This window comes from Lissotriton helveticus, chromosome 5_1 (genome assembly GCF_964261635.1).
Source record: "Lissotriton helveticus chromosome 5_1, aLisHel1.1, whole genome shotgun sequence".
Taxonomy (NCBI): Eukaryota; Metazoa; Chordata; class Amphibia; order Caudata; family Salamandridae; genus Lissotriton; species Lissotriton helveticus.
In genome coordinates, this window is record NC_136065.1 from 2033188400 (window position 1) to 2033201541 (window position 13142).

Below are 13142 nucleotides of genomic sequence, written 5' to 3' on the forward strand. Positions count from 1 at the left end.
ATAGGTGTGGCAGGGTATACTCAGACATGAGTCCCTTGCTCACTGCTCCATCAGGATTCAAGCAAGCCGGGCCGACGAGGCTGAAATGCCAGAAACCGGTCCCCGGTAGCTTGTCTCCTTTCTGGTGAAGAATTGGCTTGGTAGTTTGGTCTGCCCTGTTCCCATGATGCACTGGGCCAGGGACAGACTAATTTGCATATAGCCAGGTTCTGAGCTGGGATGGGGCAGTGAGCTAAATAACGGTGATGGATCAAGCCCTGATCTTTGGACTGGGTAAGAGTGGTCTGCTTAATTCAGACACTCTGTTCATCACCACCCCCTTTTCTGAATTGTTATTTTAAGGGTACCAAAATAAAGACCAGCACATGTCTGCTTAGGAATTGCTACTCTTTCTTACTGTTATCTGTTGCTTTGGCATCCCAGAAACTAAGCATCACAGGGACTGGGTGAACCTCTTTATTTTGTACATCTGCAGTGAAAACTACAGACACATATCTTTCGATCAACAAACCATTTAAATTAGTGGAACATTTTCAGTACTCTCAGTCTGGGGGGGAACAAGTAAATTCTCAGTGAACTCCCGCCATTTCATGCCGGACTGGTAGCCATGTGGCTAGGGAGTGGTATTTCTTTAGTTACGTGCTGAGATTCTGATCTGTCATTGTTTCGCAAACCTTTCAACACCAAAAATGCCCAGACGGATAGATCTCTGGCTCATGCATGTGCCGTGCTCATCCCGGTGTGTAACAGTTTACTTTACAAGTTCCAAAACTGACCTCGTTCCAGACTGCCGGATGTAGACAGCAAAGTGACTGCATCTCTTACCATCTTTATAAACATATCAGATAGTAGCTATTTCCAGTGGCTCTGGCGGACTGGTGGTAAGCTGCGGCCTGGGGACCTGTCCTCCGTGAGCGCGGACTGCATGGCACTGGTGTTCCTGCGAGGCGAGGCGGGCGGGATTACCACTGAGGAGTGAGCTACAGAGATTGGGAACACTGCTGGCCAGCTCGCTGCCCGTGGGGGCAACAGGTGCTTAATTGAAGACCGGTGCTGAGGCGTAGAAGCGGAGGGCCAGCGCTGTGGGCAGAGGTGGAGCGGCAGGCCGCGCATCCCGCAACCAGAAGACCTGTCTTACCCTGGGCGTGATCTGGATTGTCGCTGGTGTGCGGAGGCCCTGCCCCTGGCGTAGGTTGGTCGCCCTACACGCGCTGTCGCGGTAGGACAACGGAGCTGAGCCAGTAGCGGGAAACGGACCAAGGGGGACCCCCTGGGCGACTGAAGCGGGGGTGCTCCGGAGGGTGGTCCTGTCTGACCCACGGGGAAAAGGCAAGCACAGACGGCCGACTGGAACCCAGCAGCTCAGGGCGCGGCGCTGGACGGTGAGGAGCAGGCAGGGCCGCCATCTTTTCCTCACTCCTCTGACTGACACGCAGCATTGCTCATTTGAACGGGGCAGATTGCCTCTCAGGACAAAGCTGGGCACGGAGGCGGGGGTATTGATGCCTACAGCGCAGCAGATAGTGATGGGCAAGCTCAGGGACAGGACCACAACGAAGCAACAAGAAGTGAGCGGCGCAGATCGCATGCAGGACCCGAGACGACCCGACGCAGAGCCAGTAGCCGCCTTGGCGACCAAGATGGACACTGTGCTGGCGGCGGTGGAGCGCATTACAAACCAAGACCTCCCTAGAAGCTCGTTTGGACAAAGTCACGTCTGACTTCACGCTGCTTCACGCGGACCATCGCAAGCTGTCGGACTCCGTTGCAGAGCAGCGTCAAACAGTTCAAGGACTGCGACCTGTGGTGAACAGCCATGCCTCGGCCCTACAGGACCTAGTCGACAGAGTACATGCATTGGAAGACCGCGCGGACGATGCAGAAGGGCGCTCTCGGCGCAACAACGTCCGGGTAGCAGGCCTGCCGGAAGGTGAAGAAGGGAAGGACCCTGAGAGATACGTCGAGGACTGGCTGCGGTCGCTCATGCCCGACGGAACGCTATCCCCGCACTTTGTAGTGGAGAGGACGCACCGGGTGCCGGCGCAGGCCCAGCGACTGGGAACCCGGCCCCGCCCATTTCTCTTCAAACTACTCAACTACCGTGACCGGGACGCGGTGCTCCGCGAGACCAGGAAGCTCAGTGACCTTAGAGTGGGCAATAGCCGCTTGATGCTTTTTCCGGACTACACTGCGACGGTGCAGAAACGGCGGGGCTCCTACCTTGCAGTGAAGAAGCAGCTCCGGGAATTGGAAATACCCTACTCCTTGTTATTCCCCTCACGCCTGCGGGTTGTCACTAGGGAGGGCACGCGCTTCTTTGAGGCTCCGTCTGATGTCTGGGACTGGCTGGAAGAGACGGCACGATGGTGAGGGGCGAGGCCGGCTGGCCTGGAAGAGGGGGGATGGCAGGAGCAGCGTCTCAGGAGAAGGAGGAAGAACAGGGAAGCCAGGCGAGGCAGGGGCTCGGGGCTGACAGCGCCCAGCCTGGAGAAGATGAGGCAGAAGCGACAGGAGATTCTTGAGGCGGTGGCAACACTGGGAGTAAGGGACGCTAATGAAGACACAGACTACAGACAGCAGATTGACCTAGCTGCAAGTGGGTCGTTTTCACCATCCACAGTGATGTCGGAAGGCACTATCCTGCCTACAGTGACCCCGCAGACGGCGGACTACATTGTGTAGCCAAGGACAGCCTTGAGATGAACTAATGTTATGCTGTGATCCACTGGCTGTCTGATATATCCTTTCTGTGTTGGCTGGGGCATGCCAAGAGGGCTGGTTACTATACTTTGTGGTCTGCGCAACGCTAGAGCGCGGAAGTGCTGGGGCAGCAAGACTGCGGGGTGTTGCGCTGGCTAGGAGGGGCGGTTGGGCACCTGATGCACAGAGCGACATTAGGGGGCGGAACGCACCATCTCGTCACATCGCAGCTTGCCAATTGTACTGAACACGTCTCAAGATGTTCTAGGGGCCCCGGATAGGGGGATAATGGGAGTCCTTAACACTTGTAGCTTTCCGGTCACTGGCGGCACACCCACCTGGGCAACCATTAGGCTGACTTCTCACCTCTACTGAGGGTGGATCCTGTTAAAGTTTGGACGCATGCCCCTCCGGGGATTCGCCCTTTTAGTTACAAGGTTCTTTTTCATTGTACGTTTAACGTTTAACGTGCAGCACACTGACTTCCCCAGTAGACGCTGCCCGCTGCCCCCCCGGGGTCCTTCCCATGGCATGGTGCGGATAGGTTTCACGCAGCTACATGACACGTACTAATATCTTGGCATGGAACATCCGGGGTATGCACACACCGGCGCGGCGCTATTCAGTTTTCTCCTATTTGCAAAGGCACGGGGTGGGGATTGCCATCCTTCAGGAGACACACATGACACAGACTGAGCTAGGCAAATTACGTAGGCGCTGGCGGGGGCAAATACACGGCACTACCTTTTCAGCACATGCGCGGGGCACGTTGGTGTGGGTGAGAGCAGGTGTCCCATTCAAGAGCCAAGACGTGCACGTAGACCCTGAGGGTAGATACTGCCTGGTGCGGGGAAGGTTGAATGGTCAGGAACTCTTGCTGGGCTCCCTGTACGCCCCTAACACAAACCAGCCCTCCTTTCTAGAGTCCCTAAACCAGGTCCTTCACCCATATGCTAGCATCCCTTGGCTGATAGGTGGGGGATTTCAACATGGTGTTAGACATAGGACTGGACCGCTCTTTCCCCCCACTCCGCGCTACGACCGTGATGTCCACTGCTCAGGCGTTCAGAAGCTGGCTCGCGCACTGGGGGATACAGGACCTGTGGCGGACGCAGCACCCCGGAGACAAAGTATACTCGTACTACTCCCCTGTACACGACCTCCATGTCAGGCTAGACCGGATAGTTGGCTCACAGTCACTGCTCCCCTTGCTAGCTGAGTCGGAATATTTAGGAAGGACACACTCCGACCACAACCCCCTACGGCTCCAGCTTACATGGGAGGCGGACCGCCCACCTATGCCTACTTGGAGGCTCCAGCCGGCTGCGCTGGAGGATCCTGAGTTTCGCTCCTCACTAGGCACAGCGGTTTTGAACTACTTTGACACTAACGAGGGGACTGCAAGCAGTGGGATGGTGGAATGGGACGCACATAAATGGGTCATTAGGGGGCACTGTATGGGGACCTCCTGGATTATTCGCAAGCAGCTGTCCACTTCCCTCACACACTTGAAAAACGAGCTACTGCAGCATGAAAGGGAGGGCGAGGGGAGCAGGCCGCGATCACAAACCTTGGTTGACCTGCGAGCTTCGCACACAACCCTTATGGAACAGCTGAGGTGTCACAACTACGCGGCGCACACAGCTAGAACGCATGCCAAGGCAGATAGAGCCGGACGACTGCTAGCCTGGCTGATCCAAAAGGAGGGCCGGGGAACCCCAATCGTAGCTTTGCGCACGCGGGAGGGGCGGATGGTGTACACGCAGCGCGAGATACACCGTGCCCTGGTTGGGCACTACACGCAGCTGTACCGGGCTCGAGGCACTGGTCCTGTAGGTGCACTGGGAGATTTTCTAGACCTGGTCACCTTGCCGTTGGTTCCCGAGGATCATCAAGACGCCCTAGACGCGCCCCTCGCACTGGAGGAGGTGGGTGATGCGATCCAGTAGCTAGCAACAGGGAAGACACCGGGACCTGACGGCTTGCGGCCGAATACTATAAGGCTTACAGAGACACCCTAGCTCCCTTACTCTTGCGCACATATAACGCGGCAATAGATGAGAGCTCGCTCCCCGCTTCCATGCGAGAGGCGTTCCTGGTCTCCCTGCCCAAGCCTGATAGGGATCCAGTGAACCTGGGCTCATACAGGCCGCTGGCAATGCTTAATGTGGACTACAAGATCTTGGCAAAGCTGCTGGCCGAAAGGCTGGCGCCAGTGGTCCCGCATCTGGTGCACGCTGACCAGAACGGATTTGTACCGGCGCGGTCCACGTCCCTGAACCTGAGACGGTTCTTCAGAGTAGCAGCTGAGGCGGCGGGGAGGTGGCCGAGGGCAGGTTGCCTAATGATTGACCTAGAGAAGGCTTTTGATAGCCTGGAATGGGGATACTTAGCTGAGGTACTGGTGCGCTTCGGGTTCGGTGTGGACTTCCTGTAGCTGGTTGACCTCCTCTACAAAAGGCCAGTGGTGCGCGTGAGATTGGGCCCATACATCTCGGAGGAGGTGGTGGTGGGCAGGGGCACCAGGCAGGGCTGCCCCCTGTCACCCCTACTGTTCGCGCTGGCCATAGAGCCTCTGGCGGCGGCACTGCGACAGACCCTTAATGCGGGCATTCCCCTAGGAGATGCCGTGCACCAGGTCTCGTTATATGCTGATGACCTGCTGGTGTTCATTAAAGACGTGCACAATATACCGGTGCAACTGGCCCAACTCCTGGACAGGTTTGCTGAAGTCTCTGGACTTCGGGTAAATGTAGCTAAGTCCTGTTTGTATGCGTTCAACAGTGAGGTGGAAGACCCAGAGTTCCGCCTCGGAGACACAAGGGTCCAATGGAGAGCTGACACCTTCAAATACCTGGGGATCCAGATCTACCACCAACCGACTGACCTGTTTAATGGGAACCTGGGGCGAGCGGTGACAGCGCTCAAGTCCCAGATGAGCTTTTGGTCCACACTCCACCTGACAATCTCGGGTAGAGTGGCACTGACCAAAATGGTCATGCTTCCCCGGCTCCTCTACTACTTTGTTAATTTGCCTTTGTTCGTCCCGGCCTCCTTCTTTTCTAAACTTAACATGGTCCTTCGTGACTTCATCTGGGGCACGTCTAGGCATCGGTTGGGGCTGCCGAAGCTGTTCTTACCGACAGACAGAGGAGGGTTAGCTGTCCCCTGCTTTGAGCACTACTACCTGGCTGCGCAGCTACAATGGATTGCCCGCTGGCTGGCAGACAGGGGTAGGGAAGACACTGCCTCGACCGAACCACCATACTCTTTAAGCCGTGTCGTTGCTCTCTTTCACCCACTGGTGCCGCCCGCGAAGCCCAAGCCGCCGTTGCTGGCGGTAGCATACAAATGCTTCCGCAGAACCCTATTCCTCACCCGAAAGGTGCCCCTAGTGCGCCCGCTATACCCATAGACGGTTCCCCTGGGAGCGGGGGCGAACACACACCCTCTGCTGGAACAGTGGGGAGAGGCCGATGTTCGGACGCTGGGGGACCTGTACAGGGATGGAAAGCTGGTGACATACGACACGTTGATAGCTGAAGATGGATTACCACCAGGGGGGTTTCTGATGCACCGCTCGCTAGTGGCAAGGATGGTGGCCCGATGGGGTGATATGGCGGCAGAGCCTACACAACATCTTACAATGTAATACCTACACGTTATGGGGAGGGGTAGGCACTTGGTCCGCTGGTTCGCTGCATCGCTGCGAGCACACACAGAGGTTAGCCTGGCCCCACTCAGAGGCAAGTGGGAGCGGGACATGGGCAGGGTGCTTACCGATAAGGAGTGGGAGTGGCTCCTTATGAGCCCGGTACGTATCCCCCGAAACATGCGCATGCGTCAGATACAACTTTTCATTGTCCATAGAGCCTACCTTACGCCTGAGCTAATTAATAGGTATTTTCACCGCTCTGACGCGTCCTGCCCTAGATGCGAAGAGCTAGATGTGGGGCTGGTTCACCTTCTGTGGAGCTGCCCCAGACTGGTCATCTACTGGCGTGAGATAGGCGAGGTGCTCGGGGCGTGCACAGGCCGTGTCATTCCCTTCAACTGGCCTGAGTACCTTCTGCCCCAATTCAGGAGGAGACAGCAAGATAAGGCTTCGTCCCGTTTCCTAGACCTGGGTCTGGTGGTAGCTAAGCGACTGCTAACGCGGCGATGGAAGGCACGCGAGCCGCCTGCAGTGCAAGCGTGGGTAGCCTCCCTTAAGGCATGGGCACGGGCGGAATGGATAGCCATACGGCGGGAGGAGACAACCGGGCTTCGGAAAGAACCCATGGCAGAAAGGTGGGAGCGCATGCTTAGCGCCCTGCGGCCGCCTGAGGAGGCGGACACACAGGATACTGGAGCGGCCTAATCTGCTGCCCCGGATGGTCACACATGCCGCGAGCTCTTCTGCTGTCAGGTAGTGTTGCTGCGCTGGGCCTGTCCGCATCTGGGAGCACAGGACTGAGATGCGTACATGCTCGCACATAATGACACCCATGGGGTGGGACGTCGGTGGGGTTGGGGGGGGCGGGGGTGGAAGGGGATGATTAACATGATGTGGTTGTGCCGCAATAGTTTTAAAGTTTGAATGTTTGCATTAATGGTTTGATTACTGTCATCTCTATGTGTAAGCACACAGGAGTGGGATTCACCTCATGATTATGTGATTATGTTATTGTGCACAATTGGACTGGCAGGAAGCCGTGCAACACTCCAGAGGACTCCGGGGCACAATCCTGCGTGTATGTACCGGGACACAACGCGCACACTGCCCGAATGTGTTAGTGTAAACATGGCCTCAGGACTGTGCAGCAAGCCGATCTGAGAATTGTTAATAATGCATTGGTGCGCCTGGATTGTCCTGTTACACTATCTGAATATTGCAGTCTTTCGACTGATATAAAATGCTAATAAAATAGATTTGACAAAAACTAAATTATCAAGGTCTCAGTCTTACTCTAGTAATGCTATTCAATCATATTAATTTGTACACAGGGTTCCCTAACTTGACAAGTGCTGAAGACAAAAAAAAACATTTTTATTAACGTAAAATCCGACCATCATACAGCTGCAGCCTTCGTGACTTTCATTAATGATCCCTCACTCTTCTGAAGAGAGGCCCTGTGCGCAGCCTGACAATCGTACAGGGTGCAGCTTCATGAATTTAAGGGGTTGCTGTTCCACCAGTGTGACATCCAAATAAACCTTGATTTTGTTGTGTAGGTCTGTGTGAAGGCACCCATACTACACAAAACTAAGGTAAGACAACATACTAGGATAATGTTATTGATATGTAACTCAATTAATATGTAATCAAGAACTTTAACTGCTGACCTTGCCAACTAGAGACCTCTAATACCAGTTCTGGTAATTAACCTTTTTAAACGATTTTGGGCAAACTGATTTACCTTTCTTTGCTTCAAACTGTGAATATGCTTTATCTAAATGTGTGCTCTCTAGTACTGTCCCAACTATTGTACATGTCATTTTGATATTCTGTCTTGGCTGGGCAGGCATCACTGGGGTTACACTGCATTGCTCCTGGATCATCCTGGATAGCCGATCTCTGGCGTTTTCTCTACTGATCAGGTTGTCCCGTTTTCAGGGTTATGCATATACTGGTGGCATCCACAGCCTGCTCAATTTGGATTTATCAGCATCTGACTAGCACTTCCTACCTCTACTATTGCACCAAAACGCTTTCTTAATGTTGCACGTCCATGAACGTCTGCCAGAGATGACATTATAAAGCAGCACTTCATAGAGTCTACAGAGAATTCATCTTTTCACACCTTTCATCTTAATCTGCATTGCGTCAGACTTTAAACGCGTGTCTTGTGGTATACAGTTTAATAGATAAAATGTGTGGTCCTTTTATTACGTGCAAGAAACCCAAGTTGCTGCTTCTCCCCAAAAGTGTTTTGTCATTTTACTGTTTATAGAATAATAGTGTTATGCCCGCCTTCTGCTTCTCCTAGATACGTTTTATGTAAATGTAGACGTATTTGTAAAGCGCACTGATACCCCGGCAAGCAGTGTGTCCTGGCGCTGTACTCATACCGCTGGGGAACCCATCCTGGCTTTTCCCCGTGAAATGTCCACTCCTGGGCATCCCCGGGGTGCAACCAGGCATCCCCAGCGCTGTAGGGGGCCGTTGTGGAGGTTAAGCAAGCTATTGCCCAGAGTTGCAGCGTGGGACTCATGCTCAGAGTAGGCACCGAGGCGAGAAATCAGGTCCGAGGAATTATGAGCCCAAGATCCGCCAAATCAGCCGAGATCAGCCGAGGCGGGATTTGAACCCTGGTCCCGGCCAGATCTCTGTACCAGGGACTGCCGCTCTAAGCAGTGAGCCACACTCCTCCATGGAATATATGAACCAGCGGAACACAAGAGAAAGCTTAGTATGACTGACACAGCCTTTCTTCCATCTATTTATTTAAACTTGTTTTTATTGGCATTTCTTATATCTTACAATTGTCACAATACAATATTGCAGGGTACATCACAAAAACATGGTAATACAGTGTACATTTCAACAGTGTTATTTAGCATCTTAGTATCATACATTAGGTTCTACGAGTTGCTGTCAAGGTCAGTATTTACCTACCATTACCCAGTCTTGCACTCAATTTTTATCTTAATCATCTGGGAAACCTAGATACACGTCCAGCTTGGGCACCCTCTCGGGCAGCGTTGTTATCTCATGTGTGTGGGCCTGAACACATTGTTTGTCATGGCAGTGTTATGCATATAGTAATGGTTTGGGTCAGCTCGTCAATTGCGGATCTGTGTGCCGGGTAGGTGATTTCTTCCATCTATGTTTGGTAAAATGAGTATCAATAAATTTGGTGGTAACTGTACTCTCGTTAAAGAGACAAATGAGTAATTGCATGTAAGTGGCTGTTTGTATTATTTAGTGCAGAGAACAACAACTATGCTCATATCTAGCTATTATCCTAGGATATTTTTTGAGAAATTTTGTTAGTGGCTTGCCTATTTTGGCTGTTGTGAATCGGCCAGTGTTGGCTCTTCTTGTGCTTGTAACTACCCTGGCGTACGGCCAGGGCCACTGCAATCATACAGTAGAGGAGGACCAAAATGTGCGGCAGGGTTGAAATTATGCAGCATAATGGGGCACATTATGTGATAGTATTACATCATTATTATGTAAGACTTAAGGTGTGCAGAGACCGGAGTCACCATGTTTTTTTTAACATTTGATCTGATTGACCTAGATACAAAATTAATCTGCAGATTATGCAGCAGCTGATGGATTATGTGGCAAATGCGAAAAAGCCATATTAATGCAAAAATTGAGGTGGCCGCAGAGTCGCCAAATTCAAGTGACCTGGAGTATAGCCTCTTTACCATCCTTCTGACTGGATGACTTGCATACTGTCACTGCTTGCTTTTGTCTCTTAGGTTAAGCATTCCATGGGAGTTCATGTGTTTTGGGTTTATGCGTTTTATCACGAATCCCTTAATCTAGCTAAAAATACCCTTGCTAGTCCAAACATTGTTCGTAGGGTGGCTTTTACCAGTAGTATAATTAGGTTTGCTTTGATGTTCTTTATAACCAACAATGTTTCTTTTCTTTTATTCCACAATATGCTAGTCTCCCAATGTTTCCTGGTACTTAATGTTTTTCCTACCTGTAGAGAAATGAAGAATCGCTGAGAGTAGACCTTTTAAAATTCTACAAATGTCTAGGGGGCTAATTACAATGGCAGTCGGTGAGTGTCAGATCATCGTTTCGGGATCGGACCGCCTGTCAAGTAGGCAGTGGTCCCGACCTCTGAATTATGATCCGACTGCTGTGTAGGTGGTCGGAAACATGCCTTTTTGCTTTGCTGCTTATGTTGCGGCCCAGAAAATAGCCGTAGCACAAGCCTCAATGCAAAAAGATATGTTTTGAAACATTCCTGTACTGTGCGCCATGTGGTGCTCCCCAGGGCCCCACAGCGGAGGGGCCCTCAAACTTACTTCTGTCTGCCTTTTCATGGCGGTCTTTTCATGGCGGTCCGACCGCCATGAAAAGGTAGAGGGAAAGGGACACCGTAATCCGGATGGCAGTCTGCACAGGCACCGCTGCTATTCAGGGATTACCTGTCCAACTGCCACCCCGATGGGATCGCCAGTGCTGTCGTAGGCGGCGGTCATTCCCCCTGCCCACAGTGCTGTGAAAGTCAGCATCGTTATCTGGCTGGTGGGCTGCGGCCCTGGATGTCGGGCAGACTGCCACCAATGGCCTGTCTGTGGCGGTCCATATGACATCATGATCTGGCCCTACGTTTTTCTTCTTTCTTACTAGTTGGGTCTTTTATCATCTACTTTTTGTTATCTGATATTTGTATGTTGCATATTATTATAAAGTTATAATTTTATGTAATTCATTCAACTCATAATAACCTCAAGTGTTTGCTACTTGTGTGTCCACAGATGCGAAGATTATTGCTGATGTACTGAAGTTCTTGCAATATTCGCTGCATCTCTAGGATTTTTTCCAAGTGTGTTTAAAAAGGTGTGTTTTTGCATATGGCTGTGTAGAATTGATAGCCGACTATAGCTCTTCACACATTCACTGCACTTGAATGGTTTTCCCCCTGTGTGAGTTTGCTGATGAGCCCTTAATTCTGACAAGCTAGAAAAACTACTCCCACATTTAAAGCAATGGTAAGGTTTTTCCCCAGTGTGTGTTCGCTGATGTCTTCGGAGAGCTGATATTTGACAAAAGCTCTTCACACATTCACTGCAATGGTAAGGTTTTTCACCAGTGTGAGTTTGTTGATGGCAAACGAGGTTTGATAATTGACTAAAGCTCTTCACACATTCATTGCACTTGAATGTTTTTCCCCTGTGTGTGTTCGCTGATGATTTTTGAGGTCTGATGACTGACGCTAGCTCTTTGTACATTCACTGCAGTGATATGGCTTTTCCCTAGTGTGTGTCTACTGATGTTTGTGTAGAGTTGATAACAGACGAAAGCTCTTCATACATTCACTGCAATTATAAGGCTTTTCACCAGTGTGTATTCGCTGATCAATCAATCAATGAAAGCATTTATAAAGCGCTCTACTCACCCGTGAGGGTCTCAAGGCGCTGGGGGGGGTTGCTGCTACTGCTCGAAGAGCCAGGTCTTGAGGTGCTTCCTGAAGCTGAGATGGTCACGGGTCAGTCGTAGGTGAGTGGGTAGGGAGTTCTAGGTCTTTGCTTCCAGGTAGGCGAAAGATCTCCCTCCAGAGGTGGTTCTGCGTATTCGTGGGATGATGGCGTTGTAGTTGTGATAACCAACTAAACCTCTTTCCACACTCAATACAATTGTATGGTTTTTCCCCATTGTGTGTTCGCCGATGTATTTGGAGGTGTGATAAACAACTAAAGCTCTTCACACATGCATTGCAATGGTATGTTTTTTCTCCTCTGTGTATTCGATAATGTCTTTGGAGTTGTGATACATGACTAAAGCTCTTCACACATTCATTGCAATGGTAGGGTGTTTCTCCTGTATGTGTTCGATGATGTATTTTGAGGTGTGATAAACATCTTAAGCTCTTTGCACATTCATTGCAATGGTATGGTCTTTCACCTGTGTGTGTTTGCTGATGTTTTTGGAGATCTGATGACTGACAAAAGCTCTTCACACGTTCACTGCAATGGTAAGGTTTTTCCCCCGTGTGTATTCGTTGATGTCTTTTTAGCACTGAAAATCGACTAAAGCTCTTCTCACATTCACTGCACTTGAATGCTTTTTCCCCTGTCTGTGCTCGCTGATGATTACTTAATGCGGAAGAGTAACCAAAACTGCCGACAGATTCGCTGCAAGGGTGTGATTGTTCCCCTTTGAGGGCTTGTTGATGACATTGTAGGTTAAATAAAACAACTAAAGCTTTTAGCACATTCAGTGGTATTGAATTGTTTTTATCCTGTGTGCATTTGGTGAGGGTGCTTTAGATCTGATGGCAAACTAAAGCTCTCACTGCATGTGTCCGATACTTCTCTCTTGGTTAGGGTGTCTGAGTTGGGAATATGTTTGTCTACAACCAATGATTGTGCCTCCTGAAGGGCAAACATGGCTGATAAAGCACTTATATTTTTCCCACATAACCTGTATGTGTGCGGTATTTTGCAGGTTTGCTTTCAGATTTAATAATTAAGTACAATGTTCACCAAATACATGTCACACTCATAATGTGTGTAAGGCTTTTTGTAGTAATAGTGTATTTAGACTGGATAATCATTTTTCACAGTTACAGGTAAAGATTCTTCTTCCTTCTGGTTGGTGCACATTGGGATATAAGTTTGCTTTATAAATAGCAGAACTCCTCTTTGCTTTACTCTTCAGTTGTATGGCTCCACTGTGTTGCTCTTTTCTCTGGTTCCTGTGGTTTTGCCTGAAAGAGTTTACTAAACATCAGGGGCACTGAATAGTGCTTATCAGTTTAGAAAGCAGA

General features: G+C 50.6%; 1 pseudogene; it reads right to left on the reverse strand.

The window, feature by feature from the left end:
* Positions 1-11139: 11139 nt before the first annotated feature.
* On the reverse strand, positions 11140-12762 carry LOC144752855 (uncharacterized; annotated as a pseudogene).
* Between the last annotated feature and the right edge of the window lie 380 nt (positions 12763-13142).